Consider the following 15,251-nt stretch of genomic DNA (forward strand, 5'->3'; position numbering starts at 1 on the left):
TAAAATAATGTAAAAACAAATCTGTAGGGCCAGACTTGACGTTATTATACAATCAGGGTTTGCACAGAAACAATGTTATATTCCTCTGAAGAGTCTGAAATGAAGACAAATTAATCTTATGTCCACAAATGTTTCCCTCTGTTGTAAAGAGACTGGTTAAGAAACAGGCAGCCAATCAGCTATCGCCGAGCGCCCACAGGCAGCCAATCAGCTTTTTCTGAGCCACATGCAGGCAGCCAATCAGCTTTCGCTGATCAGCGTGCAGGCAATAATCCCGCCCATGGCGCGCAGTCTGAGGCAAAGAGTGGAAAGTGCAGAGCTTTGCTGTTTGCTGTTTAATTTCACTTATGTTAAGAGTGTTGTGCGTCTATTCAAAGTAAGTGTATTATATCTGTCTGTTGTAGCGTTTGCAGATTTGCTGCAATTATCTTGCGGGTGGAACCACTTTAACATATGTGCTCATTGCTAATATACTCTCTTGTATTTAGCTCGATGCTACGCTGTAAACACTTCTGTAATGCGTTTCTCGCATAGAGGTAAAGTTGGTTTTATATTCGCACATTCGTTCATTTAGAAGTCTCTATATTGTTTACTATGTTACTTTGAATATTCGATCGGAATTAGCATGCAAGTATGACTTGAAAACAACATTAATACTGTTTATTTGACTGTGAACAATGTTGTACTGTGATAGTTATTGGTTGCTAATATGATTTCTCTATTTAGAGTTTGCAAATAATACTTTTATGAAACTATATTATTAGGGAGAATGTCTGAATATCCCAATATAAAACCAACTTTACCTCGATGATGTAGAATCAGCTACTCAAGACTTGCACACATTTATTGAACAGGGAAGTAAAACCTATGTTTAACTTGTGTGAGAATATTTTGATGGTAAAACATATTTTAATAGAATGTATATTTAAAATGATATTAGAGTGTTTTTATTCAGGAAATATTTTAAGGCAAATGTTTAAAAATGTGTTTTCTGGAGGAATTTTTATCATTGATCAGACTGAAAGAGCTTATAAGACTTTATCAGTGTTGTTGTTGTTATTTGTGTGTTTTAAAATAAACAATTAATGATGTTTCAGAAAGAGTTATGATTATCAATTATATATTGAAAATTTAATATAAGTGTTTCCATGAATATAGCCAGTGCTGCTGATATGGCATTCAAATATAAATATATGCAAATATATTTGCATGAAATTACAATAACTGTCTCCTCCTCCAGTGAAGCTCCTCCTCCTCCAGTTCAGCTATAAACACTGAAATATTCCCATCAGGCTCCATTGAAGACTTTATTGAAGGACAGCGAGAACATGAGTGATCCAGAACCCTGCAAAATTAAAAAAGAAGACTCTGAACAACAAATAGGTTGGTGTTTATTCCTGATCAAGGGCGGCGCAGGAGTTGTTGGGCTTTTGGGGCTTCAGCCCCTAATGTTTGTTCCAAAGCCATGAATCTTTTTGGTTTAAGTTTTGTCAAATCGTAGTTTTTCAACACATTATGCAGAAATATTTAAACCGGTTCATTATTGCTTTTCCACAGGATCAATAAAGCAATATAAGCTGGGCTTGCTCTATCTCTTTTCTTTAAGGGTTTTTTTAAACATTTTTTTTTTTAATCAGAGGCAGCCCCACAGCAGTAAGCGGTTTCTGTCTCTCCTTTCTGAAAGCGAGTTTACACACAGACACACACATGCAAACCATGGTCCTGCATAGCCATGCCAATTATTTCTCTTCTGCAAATTTTTATTGATTTAATTATTTTTTAAATCTGCTTTATTCTTTTAAACCGAAAGCAGTGCCCGTCAATTGGTGGTTTTCCTTAAGATACACTTTTGTGAATGTTATATTTTGTGTGTAGTCTTCAATGTGCACGATCAATTCCTGATCCTAAGCATACATTTTTAAATCAACAGACAAAATATTTTAATTACTTTTGATGTGCTAAAATATTTGTTAAACGAATGGCTAACCTAGGTGCCCTTTAAAAAAAAGCATATATATCTATTAAAACTGAATAAAGTGCATGGTCTAATCGGAAATAAAGGAAATTAGTTATCTATTTCATCATTTAATGCATAAAACAGGCTAGTCTTTTTTATAAATTGAGTTAATTGATCTGAAACTCTTAATTGCATTCTCATTTCACTGATTTAAAGCAAGGAGAGAAGGAAGAGGTTGCACAGAGATTTAAACTCGGATCCCTGGATTCAAAGTCCAGAGTGCTAACCATTACACCATGGAACCAAGACACTTCTTAAAGGTTATCTAATGCTCAGAAACTAGTATTGAAACAGGCCTCTGTGAAATCCAAGCTGTCCCTCAAAACAAAAATCAACTGCAAGGTCTCGTCCAGGATTTTAACCCGGGACCTCTCACACCCTAAGCAAGAATCATACACCTAGACCAACTAGCCACTAAAACATGAAGTTTTCACATGGCATCAGAAGCAGTGCATGGTTGGAAATCTTTATGTAACAATTGAGTCAGTACATACCTTCAAAATCTCATGCGTTGAAGCAGGGCTTGTGCGTGAATTCTCCCACCCAAAACCAGACTCGCAGCCCCAGACCGACAAGTTGAGTCACTCGTTTACTTATAAATTTTTGTTGTCCAGCTGTTTCAGTGAGTAAATTGATCTCATCAGTTTCACAGATTTATGCTGCATGGCAAAACCACACATAATGTTACATAAGTGATTGCTGAAGGAGGACCGTGAGCGCATCAAATAGCTATCTCAGCGTATAGTATCGGAACTACTCACTGATTGGCGTGATTGAAAATGGTCTCATTCATTTCACTGATTTAAAGCAAGAAGGAAAGGCAGAGGATCCACCGAGATTTGAACTCGGATCACTGGATTCAAAGTACAGAGTGCTAACCATTACACCATGGAACCAAGACACTTCTTACAGGCTTACATCTAATGCTCGGAAACTGGCGTTAAAACAGGTCTCTATGAAAGCCAAGCTGTCCCTCAAAGCAAAAAACAACTGCAAGGACTCGTCCAGTAAATGAAACTGGGACCTCTCACACCAGAAGCAAGAATCATACCCCTAGACCAACGAGCCAATAAAAAGCAGCAAGTTTACATGGCAACACTATCTGCTGACTAACCGGCATTCTCTGAAAACGGCCTCTGTCTAAAACCTCAACGCCCTCATAAAACATGAGACAACTGTACGGGCTCACCCGGAATTTGAACCTGGGAGCTCTCGTGGCACGAGCGAGAATCATTCTCCTAGACCAACAAGCCACTGTGCAGGGAAGGTTTTATGTGGTGATACTATCTGCTGACAAACTGGAATTCTTCGAAAGAAGATTTTATGAAAGCCATAATGCCCCCCTGTAAAACACAAGACAGATGCAAGGGCTCGTCCGGGATTTGAAACCGGGACCTCTCGCACCTAAAGCGAGAATCATACCCCTAGACCAACGAGCCACTAACACACGAAGCTTTCACATGGCATCAGAAGCAGTGCATGGTTGGAAATCTTTATGTAACAATTGAGTCACAACATACCTTCAAAATCTCATGCGTTGAAGCAGGGCTTGTGCGTGAATTCTCCCACCCAAAACCAGACTCGCAGCCCCAGACCGACAAGTTGAGTCACTCGTTTACTTATAAATTTTTGTTGTCCAGCTGTTTCAGTGAGTAAATTGATCTCATCAGTTTCACAGATTTATGCTGCATGGCAAAACCACACATTATGTTACATAAGTGATTGCTGAAGGAGGACCGTGGGAGCATCAAATAGCTATCTCAGCGTATAGTATCGGAACTACTCATTGATTGGTGTGATTGAAAATGGTCTCATTCATTTCACTGATTTAAAGCAAGAAGCAAAGGCAGATGTTCCACCGAGCTTTGAACTCGGATCACTGGATTCAAAGTCCAGAGTGCTAACCATTACACCATGGAACCAAGACATTTCTTACAGGCTATCTAATGCTCAGAAACTGGTTATGAAACAGGCCTCTGTGAAATCCAAGCTGTCCCTCAAAACAAAAATCAACCGCAAGGGCTCGTCCAGGATTTTAACCCGGGACCTCTCACACCCTAAGCGAGAATCATACACCTAGACCAACTAGCCACTAAAACATGAAGTTTTCACATGGCATCAGAAGCAGTGCATGGTTGGAAATCTTTATGTAACAATTGAGTCAGTACATACCTTCAAAATCTCATGCGTTGAAGCAGGGCTTGTGCGTGAATTCTCCCACCCAAAACCAGACTCGCAGCCCCAGACCGACAAGTTGAGTCACTCGTTTACTTATAAATTTTTGTTGTCCAGCTGTTTCAGTGAGTAAATTGATCTCATCAGTTTCACAGATTTATGCTGCATAGCAAAACCACACATTATGTTACATAAGTGATTGCTGAAGGAGGACTGTGGGAGCATCAAATAGCTATCTCAGCGTATAGTATCGGAACTACTCACTGATTGGTGTGATTGAAAATGGTCTCATTCATTTCACTGAATTAAAGCAAGAAGAGAAGGAAGAGGTTCCACCAAGATTTGAACTCGGATCACTGGATTCAAAGTCCAGAGTGCTAACCATTACACCATCGAACCAAGACACTTCTTACAGGCTATCTAATGCTCACAAACTGGCGTTGAAACAGGCCTCTGTGAAAGCCAAGCTGTCCCTCAAAGCCAAAAACAACTGCAAGGGCTCGTCCAGTAAATGAAAGTGGGACCTCTCACACCCGAAGCAAGAATCATACCCCTAGACCAACGAGCCAATAAAAAGCAGCAAGTTTACATGGCAACACTATCTGCTGACTAACCGGCATTCTCTGAAAACGGCCTCTGTCTAAAACCTCAACGCCCTCATAAAACATGAGACAACTGTACGGGCTCACCCGGAATTTATACCTGGGAGCTCTCGTGGCACGAGCGAGAATCATTCTCCTAGAACAGCAAGCCACTGTGCAGGGAAGGTTTTATGTGGTTATACTATCTGCTGACAAACTGGAATTCTTCGAAAGAAGATTTTATGAAAGCCATAATGCCCCCCCTGTAAAACACAAGACAACTGCAAGGGCTCGTCCGGGATTTGAACCCGGGACCTCTCGCACCCAAAGCGAGAATCATACCCCTAGACCAACGAGCCACTAAGACATGAAGTTTTCACATGGCATCAGAAGCAGTGCATGGTTGGAAATCTTTATGTAACAATTGAGTCACAACATACCTTCAAAATCTCATGCGTTGAAGCAGGGCTTGTGCGTGAATTCTCCCACCCAAAACCAGACTCGCAGCCCCAGACCGACAAGTTGAGTCACTCGTTTACTTATAAATTTTTGTTGTCCAGCTGTTTCAGTGAGTAAATTGATCTCATCAGTTTCAGATTTATGCTGCATGGCAAAACCACACATTATGTTACATAAGTGATTGCTGAAGGAGGACCGTGGGAGCATCAAATAGCTATCTCAGCGTATAGTATCGGAACTACTCACTGATTGGTGTGATTGAAGATGGTCTCATTCATTTCACTGATTTAAAGCAAGAAGCAAAGGCAGAGGTTCCACCGAGATTTGAACTCGGATAACTGGATTCAAAGTCCAGAGTGCTAAGCATTACACCATGGAAACAAGACCCTTCTTATAGGCTATCTAATGCTCGGAAACTGGCGTTGAAACAGGCCTCTGTGAAAGCCAAGCTGTCCCTCAAAGCAAAAAAACAGCTGCAAGGGCTCGTCCAGTAAATGAAACTGGGACCTCTCACACCCGAAGCAAGAATCATACCCCTAGACCAACGAGCCAATAAAAAGCAACAAGTTTACATGGCAACACTATCTGCTGACTAACCGGCATTTTCTGAAAACGGCCTCTGTCTAAATCCTCAACGCCCTCATAAAACATGAGACAACTGTACAGGCTCACCCGGAATTTATACCTGGGAGCTCTCGTGGCACGAGCGAGAATCATTCTCCTAGAACAACAAGCCACGGTGCAGGGAAGGTTTTATGTGGTGATACTATCTGCTGACAAACTGGAATTCTTCGAAAGAAGATTTTATGAAAGCCATAATGCCCCCCTGTAAAACACAAGACAGCTGCAAGGGCTCATCCGGAATTTGAACCCGGGACCTCTCGCACCTAAAGCGAGAGTCATACCCCTAGACCAACGAGCCACTAAGACGCGAAGCTTTCACATGGCATCAGAAGCAGTGCATGGTTGGAAATCTTTATGTAACAATTGAGTCACAACATACCTTCAAAATCTCATGCATTGAAGCAGGGCTTGTGCGTGAATTCTCCCACCCAAAACCAGACTCGCAGCCCCAGACCGACAAGTTGAGTCACTCGTTTACTTATAAATTTTTGTTGTCCAGCTGTTTCAGTGAGTAAATTGATCTCATCAGTTTCACAGATTTATGCTGCATGGCAAAACCACACATAATGTTACATAAGTGATTGCTGAAGATGGACCGTGGGAGCATCAAATAGCTATCTAAGTGTATAGTATCGGAACTACTCACTGATTGGTGTGATTGAAAATGGTCTCATTCATTTCACTGATTTAAAGCAAGAAGAGAAGGCAGCGGTTCCACCGAGATTTGAACTCGGATCACTGGATTCAAAGTCCAGAGTGCTAACCATTACACCATGGAACCAAGAAACTTCTTACAGGCTATCTAATGCTCAGAAACTGGTATTGAAACAGGCCTCTGTGAAATCCAAGCTGTCCCTCAAAACAAAAATCAACCGCAAGGGCTCGTCCAGGATTTTAACCCTGGACCTCTCACACCCTAAGCAAGAATCATACACCTAGACCAACTAGCCACTAAAACATGAAGTTTTCACATGGCATCAGAAGCAGTGCATGGTTGGAAATCTTTATGTAACAATTGAGTCAGTACATACCTTCAAAATCTCATGCGTTGAAGCAGGGCTTGTGCGTGACTTCTTCCACCCAAAACCAGACTCGCAGCCCCAGACCGACAAGTTGAGTCACTCGTTTACTTATAAATTTTTGTTGTCCAGCTGTTTCAGTGAGTAAATTGATCTCATCAGTTTCACAGATTTATGCTGCATGGCAAAACCACACATCACGTTACATAAGTGATTGCTGAAGGAGGATCGTGATAGCATCAAACAACTATCTCAGCGTATAGTATCAGAACTACTCACTGATTGGTGTGATTGAAAATGGTCTCATTCATTTCACTGATTTAAAGCAAGAAGCAAAGGTTCCATCAAGATTTGAACTCGGATCACTGGATTCAAAGTCCAAAGTGCTAATCATTACACCATGGAACCAAGACACTTCTTACAGGCTATCTAATGCTCGGAAACTGGCGTTGAAACAGGCCTCTGTGAAAGCCAAGCTGTCCCTCAAAGCAAAAAACAACTGCAAGGACTCGTCCAGTAAATGAAACTGGGACCTCTCACACCCGAAGCAAGAATCAAACCTCTAGACCAACGAGCCAATAAAAAGCAGCAAGTTTACATGGCAACACTATCTGCTGACAAACCGGCATTCTCTAAAAACGGCCTCTGTCTAAAACCTCAACGCCCTCATAAAACATGAGACAACTGTACGGGCTCACCCGGAATTTGAACCTGGGAGCTCTCGTGGCACGAGCGAGAATCATTCTCCTAGAACAGCAAGCCACTGTGCAGGGAAGGTTTTATGTGGTGATACTATCTGCTGACAAACTGGAATTCTTCGAAAGAAGATTTTATGAAAGCCATAATGCCCCCTGTAAAACACAAGACAGCTGCAAGGGCTCGTCCAGGAATTGAACCCGAGACCTCTCACACCCAAAGCGAGAATCATACCCCTAGACCAACTAGCCACTAAAACATGAAGTTTTCACATGGCATCAGAAGCAGTGCATGGTTGGAAATCTTTATGTAACAATTGAGTCAGTACATACCTTCAAAATCTCATGCGTTGAAGCAGGGCTTGTGCGTGAATTCTCCCACCCAAAACCAGACTCGCAGCCCCAGACCGACAAGTTGAGTCACTCGTTTACTTATAAATTTTTGTTGTCCAGCTGTTTCAGTGAGTAAATTGATCTCATCAGTTTCACAGATTTATGCTGCATGGCAAAACCACACATAATGTTACATAGGTGATTGCTGAAGATGGACCGTGGGAGCATCAAATAGCTATCTATGTGTATAGTATCGGAACTACTCACTGATTGGTGTGATTGAAAATGGTCTCATTCATTTCACTGATTTAAAGCAAGAAGAGAAGGCAGCGGTTCCACCGAGATTTGAACTCGGATAACTGGATTCAAAGTCCAGAGTGCTAAGCATTACACCATGGATCCAAGAAACTTCTTACAGGCTATCTAATGCTCAGAAACTGGTATTGAAACAGGCCTCTGTGAAATCCAAGCTGTCCCTCAAAACAAAAATCAACCGCAAGGGCTCGTCCAGGATTTTAACCCTGGACCTCTCACACCCTAAGCAAGAATCATACACCTAGACCAACTAGCCACTAAAACATGAAGTTTTGACATGGCATCAGAAGCAGTGCATGGTTGGAAATCTTTATGTAACAATTGAGTCAGTACATACCTTCAAAATCTCATGCGTTGAAGCAGGGCTTGTGCGTGACTTCTCCCACCCAAAACCAGACTCGCAGCCCCAGACCGACAAGTTCAGTCACTCGTTTACTTATAAATTTTTGTTGTCCAGCTGTTTCAGTGAGTAAATTGATCTCATCAGTTTCACAGATTTATGCTGCATGGCAAAACCACACATCACGTTACATAAGTGATTGCTGAAGGAGGATCATGATAGCATCAAACAGCTATCTCAGCGTATAGTATCAGAACTACTCACTGATTGGTGTGATTGAAAATGGTCTCATTCATTTCACTGATTTAAAGCAAGAAGCAAAGGCAGAGAGGTTCCATCAAGATTTGAACTCGGATCACTGGATTCAAAGTCCAAAGTGCTAACCATTACACCATGGAACCAAGAAACTTCTTACAGGCTATCTAATGCTCGGAAACTGGCGTTCAAACAGGCCTCTGTGAACACCAAGCTGTCCCTCAAAGCAAAAAACAACTGCAAGGACTCGTCCAGTAAATGAACCCGGGACCTCTCACACCTGAAGCAAGAATCAAACCCCTAGACCAACGAGCCAATAAAAAGCAACAAGTTTACATGGCCACACTATCTGCTGTCAAACCGGCATTCTCTGAAAACGGCCTCTGTCTAAAACCTCAATGCCCTCATAAAACATGAGACAACTGTACGGGCTCACCTGGAATTTGAACCTGGGAGCTCTCGTGGCATGAGCGAGAATCATTCTCCTAGAACAGCAAGCCACTGTGCAGGGAAGGTTTTACGTGGTGATACTATCTGCTAACAAACTGGAATTCTTCGAAAGAAGTTTTTATGAAAGCCATACTACCTCCCTGTAAAACACAAGACAGCTGCAAGGGCTCGTCCGGGATTTGAACCCGGGACCTCTCGCACCCAAAGCGAGAATCACACCCCTAGAAGAGGTAAACTATTGAGGGGCCAAGGGCATTTTTTCTGTCGGTGCTGTGTCAAGGCAAGCTGAGCGGCACTCGGCTCCTGGTACTGCGCCTATTTTTAAATAGCCAACTCTTGACGGCTGCTCTCGCTTACGGCCATACCCCCCTGTGCATGTGTGATAGTGGTACATTCAGGAAGTGTTTGGCTGCAGTTGGTGAGAGAGGCTCACCACATTTTCTTCTGTTTAGTTTTAGTTTTGACTAAAATACATTTTTGTTAAACTTTTTTTGTGTTTGTTTAGTTTATCCTCCCAGCAGCGTGAGCTGTTCGGGAGGAGTGTTTTTTATTTCTATTTTTTTGCAATGGACGGATCTACGGTGACAGACCTGGCAATGGCAGACGGATTTGAGAAGGCAAATGACAATGGACTGGACAGACGACAACGAGAAACAAACCGATCGGAGAAGGAAGCAAAGAAAAGGATTTATCTAAAAGAAGCAACTGTAACAGTGGATATGGGACAAACAACAGAGGTGAGAGCAATGGATTTAATTAAAGCAGTGACGGAGAGGAATGGGGATGGAAAGATTTTGGCTGTAAGACCAAAACAAAACAAGGAATATGAAGTAACACTTGAAAGAGAGGAAGATGCTGATGTATTAACAGATGGATTGACTATTAAAGGGATAAACTGTACAGTAAAGAGGCTACAAAACCGCGATTATGTTGTCTCCTTCATGCATCTGCCTGTCTATGTTGCTGATATAGATATTTTAGAGAAATTGGATAATTGGGGAGTTTTATCCGGGCACAGATATTGAAGAAGGGACGAGGTAGATACACACAGCACAGCGAACACGTACAGCACAAGAATAGAGACAGCAGAGGGACCACAATACTTTAGGGTGATGCACAGCCATCAGGTGAAAACTTGCAGGCTGTGCATGAGCCCAGATCATGTGGTGAAAGACTGTCCAGATTTTAAGTGTTTTAAGTGCGAGGAAAGGAGGCATTTCGCAAGGGATTGCGATGCGGTGAAGTGCCCGGATTGTAATAAGGTTTTAAATAAATGTGAATGTTGGATGGGGGAAGAGGAGGAGGAGGAAGAGTAGCGGGTAGACGGACAGATGTATGAAGGAGACAGTATACAGTCAGAGGACAAAATAACAACACAAGACAGAAGAACAGAATCTAAAAGTGAAAAACTACAAGAGAATGAGGCTAATGGAAAGGACAGAGTCACTGAACAGGAAGGAACGACATGGACACAAAATGGATATGACTGACAGTTTAAGGAATGTTTTGGAAGCAGCAGAATTGAGCAATTCAAATAATAAAGACTTACAACAAGGACAACAGGAAGACATATTTTGGACACAAATGGACATGACAGACAGTTTTCAAAAGGCATTGGACACAGTGGAGATAAAAGAACAAAGTAATGAGGAGCAAACCGAGTTAGACGAACATTTACAAAAGGAGGGAAACAAAGAGACACAGGTGAAATCATCAAAAAGAAGACGATCGATAAAGATAAAACCTAATTTAGAGACTGCAAGGAAAAAACTGCTAAAAGATGAAGAAATCGAATGCGAAAATAAGTATGAGTTGCTAAAGGGCTTGGAAGAGATGGACTGAGATGATGGTTTTTATGAATGTTTTTATCTTATTTATGGTTTTAGGAATTGTGTCTATTAATGCAAGAGGGCTTTTAGACATCAGAAAATTTGAAAAAGTGAAAGAAATGTGTAAACGAGAAGATGTGATTTTATTACAAGAGACAAACTGGAAGGAAGAATACATGAAGGAAATAAAAAAAAGGTGGAGTGGGGAGATTTTATACAATAATGGGGATGGGAGGCTGGGGAGAGGAGTTGCAATTTTAATAAAAGAAAACAGTGGGGTTTTATGTAAAACAATCTATAATGACAAAGAGGGGAAGTGTATGATATGTGAAATGGAGTATGAGAAGAAAAAAGTAATAATGGTGAACGTTCATGCCCCAACAGAGGAGAACAGAAAGAAAGAGTATTTTACTGGACTAAGAGATTATTTAAAGAAACATGAAAGAGTTATTATCATGGGGGATTTTAACACTGTTTTTAGTAAATTAGAAATGGCTGAGGGAATGGTTTTTAAAAAAGATAAAGGAAGAAAAGAACTGAAAATATTGATGGAGGAAATGAATTTAATTGATGTGTGGAGAGAAAGGAATGAACAGAAAAAAGAGTACTCAAGAAGACAGTTAGTGGGGAATTTTTTTTGTCAAACAAGGATTGATTTTATTTTATGCACAAGGAATGTTGAAGAGTTTATAAGCAAGATCAAATATGAAGAAACAAGTCTGAGTGACCATAAGCCAATTTTTATGAATCTAGACTGGAGTAATGTGAAAAGAGGGCCAGGGGTATGGGTTTTAAACACAGCGGTTTTAAAGAATGAAGACTATGTTTTAAGTATAAAGGAAATTATTCAAAAGGAAAAAGGGAATGAAATTTATAATGAGGACAAAAGAATGTGGTGGGAGAATGTAAAACATTTAGTTAAAAAGTTTACTATAAAATACTGTAGACAATTACAAAATTGTAAAAAATATAAGGAAAAAGAGCTGAAAGAAAAACTAGAAAACGAATTGAAAAATGAGAATGGAAAAGATATACAAAAGATAAAAGAACTGGAAGGAAGACTGAAAGAAATGGAGGAGGAGAAATTTGAAGGTGCAAGATTAAGAAGCAAAGCCAAATTTACAGTGGAGGGGGAAAAGTGCACTAAATTTTTCTTTGATCTAGAGAAGACAAGAGGGACGGCAGAAATGATTAAAGAAATAAGGAGCAAAAATGGGAACATAGTGGAAGAAAATGAGGAGATTTTGGAAGAAATAAGATCATATTATGAGAAATTGTTTTGCACAGAGGGAGTAAAAGAAAAAGAAAAAAGGGATTTGCTAAAGCTAATCAAATCAAGAGTAGAAGAAGAGGAAAAAAGAGAATGTGACAAGGAGGTAAGAGAAGAAGAAATAAAAAGAGCAATTAGTGAATTGAACAAAAAGAAAAGTCCAGGAATTGATGGGTTGGGAAGTGAATTTTATATTGTTTTTAAAGATATTTTATCTAGTATTTTAAAGGAAGTATATGATGAGATTTTTGAGAATGGTGGGGTAAATAAAAGAATGGGGATGGGCTTAATGAAGGTGATATACAAAGGAAAGGGGGATAAAGTAGATTTAAAAAATTATAGACCTATAACAATGCTCAATACTGATTTGAAGATTTTAGCAAAAGTTTTAGCTAACAGACTAAAGGAAGTGATGCCAAGCATAATAAAAACAAACCAAGCATATAGTATAAAAGGACGAGACATTGCTGACACAACTATGAGTATTAAAGACACAATAAGATATATAAATGATAAGAAGAAAGATGGTTTTTTAATTAGTCTGGACTTCGAGAAAGCTTTTGATAGAGTCGAGCATGACTTTTTATTTGGAGTGCTAAAGAGTTTTGGTTTTGGGGAAAATTTTATAAAGTGGGTTCAGATTTTATATAGAGGAGCTATAATCAGGATAAAATGCAATAGTTTTTTAACGGACTGTTTTAAAATAACAAGATCAATCAGACAGGGTTGCCCGTTATCTGCACTTTTGTATGCCTTAGTTGCAGAACCACTGGGATTAGCTGTGAGCCACGAGAAACGAATAAAAGGAATAGAGGTAGAGGGGGGAGTGAACAAAATTTTTCAATATGCTGATGATACCACATTAATACTACAAGATCTGGCAAGTGTAAAGCAAGCAATGGAGACAGTGCAACATTTTGCAAGGGTTCAGGAGCTAAAATAAACGAAGATAAAACAGTATATTTGAGATTTGGAGGAACTGAGGCTTTATCTGGACATTTTACGTTCAAGAAAATGGAAGAAATTAAAATTTTAGGCATTGTAGTTGGGAGGGATGAAAAGAAAGCAGAAGCAACTATGTGGGAGGAAATGTTAGGAGGGATTGAAAGAAGGCTGAGGTTTTGGAAATTAATGTCTTTAACTTTGAAGGGGAGGGTTTTAATTTTGAATGTTTTAATGGTTTCTAAATTATGGAATATTTTATATGTGTCATCAATGCCACTGTGGATGGAAAAAAGGCTGAAAAAAATGTTTTTTAGATTTTTTATGGGAAGGGAAGCCTCCAAGAATAGCATACGCAACGTTGATTGGAGAAGTGGGCAAAGGGGGACTAGGTTTAATAGATGTGGAGCAAAGAAAAAACAGCTTAAGAGTGAAAATTGTAAGGAAATATTTGGATGAAGATAATAAAGCAGCATGGAAAAGAACAATGGAATATTTTTTAAGTAAAAGTGGCAATTTTAATATGGGAGATAATATTTTATGGATGAGGATGAAAACATTCATGACAGAGGGTCTACCAGATTTTTATAAAGAATTGATTGGAGCATGGGGGAAATTTTTAACTTGTGTACATTTTAATATACAAGGACGCGAGAACATTTTAAATCAGCCTTTATTCTTAAACAGTGACATTCTTAATCAAGAGAAAGTGGTGTTTTTTAGGAAATGGTGGGAGGTGAAAATAACAAGAGTAAGGGATATTTTATATGAATTTAAGGAAGGATTCTTACCGGTGCAGTATGTTATTGATGAGATGGATAAAGCGAAGGAGGATTTTAATAGACAAGACTTAATAAAGGAATACGACATAATTAAAAATACCATACCTGCAGAATGGTTAACAAGAATAGAAAATATGGAAGTAAATAAACCAAGTAAAGATGTGAGTGTAAGATTTGGAGAGAAATGGTGGGATTTTAAAGATTGTACAGTGAAAATGATTTATGGGTTTTTTAGAGATGGGGTTTTTAAGAAACCTGGTGCAAATCAGTACTGGATACGGATGTTAAAAGATGTAAATGAAGACAACATATGGGCTAATATAAATGGCAAATTTGTACAGTCAAAACTGGAGAATTTAGAATATTTTATCAGGAGTAAAGCAGTGTTTACAGATGTCATTTTAAACAAAATAGGGATGGAGGAAAGTCTCACATGTATAGTGTGTCAAGATGCAGATGAAGGATTCTTACACTTGTTTTTATATTGTAATGAGTTAAAAGATTTTAATGAGAAATGCAAAAACATGATTTTAACTTTGAAAGGAGAAAGAGACGACAATCTTGAGTGGGAAAAGGTGTTACTGTTGGGGCTGAACAAAGAGTGTAATAATAAATAACTTATAAATTTACTTGTGATGTAAATGAAAAGTGCAATATGGGAGAGAAGAGTTGTAGCAAAAAAGGAAAAAGTTTTATTAAATGTGTGGTATGGGTTTAAGAGGAAGGTGGAGAAAAAAAACATTGTTGTGTAGCTATGATGTAAAATGGACCTTTTTAATGTTTTGTCTAAAGTGTAATCTGTATAAATAAGTGATTTGTATGAATTTTGAACAGTATAAAAAAAGAAAAAAAGTGGTTAAGGCGATGGACTGCTAATCCGTTGTGCTTTGCATGTGCGAGTCATTCGTTTAAGAGAGCCTGGTGTTTACAAGTAAGGTAGCTTACTTGCACCCTCTTTGTGCTTCGAAGCATGTTATGGCAAAATTGAGTGTCATCTTACCGAAAACAGTTGCAAAAACATACATGACCACATATGTGCCCCAGTCCAGCCTCCATCAGAAAAGTGGCAGCATATGTGACGAGGTGGCCGAGTGGTTAAGGCGATGGACTGCTAATCCATTGTGCTCTGCACGCGTGGGTTCGAATCCCATCCTCGTCGCTCAAA

The 15,251-nt window shown here is 39.5% G+C and overlaps 9 non-coding genes and 1 pseudogene across 9 annotated transcripts; 2 read left to right on the forward strand and 8 right to left on the reverse strand.

The window, feature by feature from the left end:
- The first annotated feature begins 311 nt into the window (after positions 1–311).
- Positions 312–15,251, forward strand: part of LOC130222340 (gastrula zinc finger protein XlCGF57.1-like) — a 410,257-nt pseudogene continuing 395,317 nt past the window's right edge.
- On the reverse strand, positions 2,842–2,913 carry trnaq-uug (transfer RNA glutamine (anticodon UUG)). Its single transcript has one exon. It is a non-coding gene; the product is annotated as a tRNA-Gln (tRNA).
- On the reverse strand, positions 3,385–3,456 carry trnal-uag (transfer RNA leucine (anticodon UAG)). The gene has a single exon. It is a non-coding gene; the product is annotated as a tRNA-Leu (tRNA).
- On the reverse strand, positions 3,866–3,939 carry trnaq-uug (transfer RNA glutamine (anticodon UUG)). Its single transcript has one exon. It is a non-coding gene; the product is annotated as a tRNA-Gln (tRNA).
- Positions 4,520–4,591, reverse strand: trnaq-uug (transfer RNA glutamine (anticodon UUG)). The gene has a single exon. It is a non-coding gene; the product is annotated as a tRNA-Gln (tRNA).
- trnap-ugg (transfer RNA proline (anticodon UGG)) lies at positions 5,061–5,132 on the reverse strand. Its single transcript has one exon. It is a non-coding gene; the product is annotated as a tRNA-Pro (tRNA).
- Positions 6,083–6,154, reverse strand: trnal-uag (transfer RNA leucine (anticodon UAG)). The gene has a single exon. It is a non-coding gene; the product is annotated as a tRNA-Leu (tRNA).
- On the reverse strand, positions 6,566–6,637 carry trnaq-uug (transfer RNA glutamine (anticodon UUG)). The gene has a single exon. It is a non-coding gene; the product is annotated as a tRNA-Gln (tRNA).
- Positions 8,888–8,959, reverse strand: trnaq-uug (transfer RNA glutamine (anticodon UUG)). Its single transcript has one exon. It is a non-coding gene; the product is annotated as a tRNA-Gln (tRNA).
- On the forward strand, positions 15,164–15,245 carry trnas-gcu (transfer RNA serine (anticodon GCU)). The gene has a single exon. It is a non-coding gene; the product is annotated as a tRNA-Ser (tRNA).

This window comes from Danio aesculapii, chromosome 4 (assembly GCF_903798145.1).
Source record: "Danio aesculapii chromosome 4, fDanAes4.1, whole genome shotgun sequence".
Classification (NCBI taxonomy): Eukaryota; Metazoa; Chordata; class Actinopteri; order Cypriniformes; family Danionidae; genus Danio; species Danio aesculapii.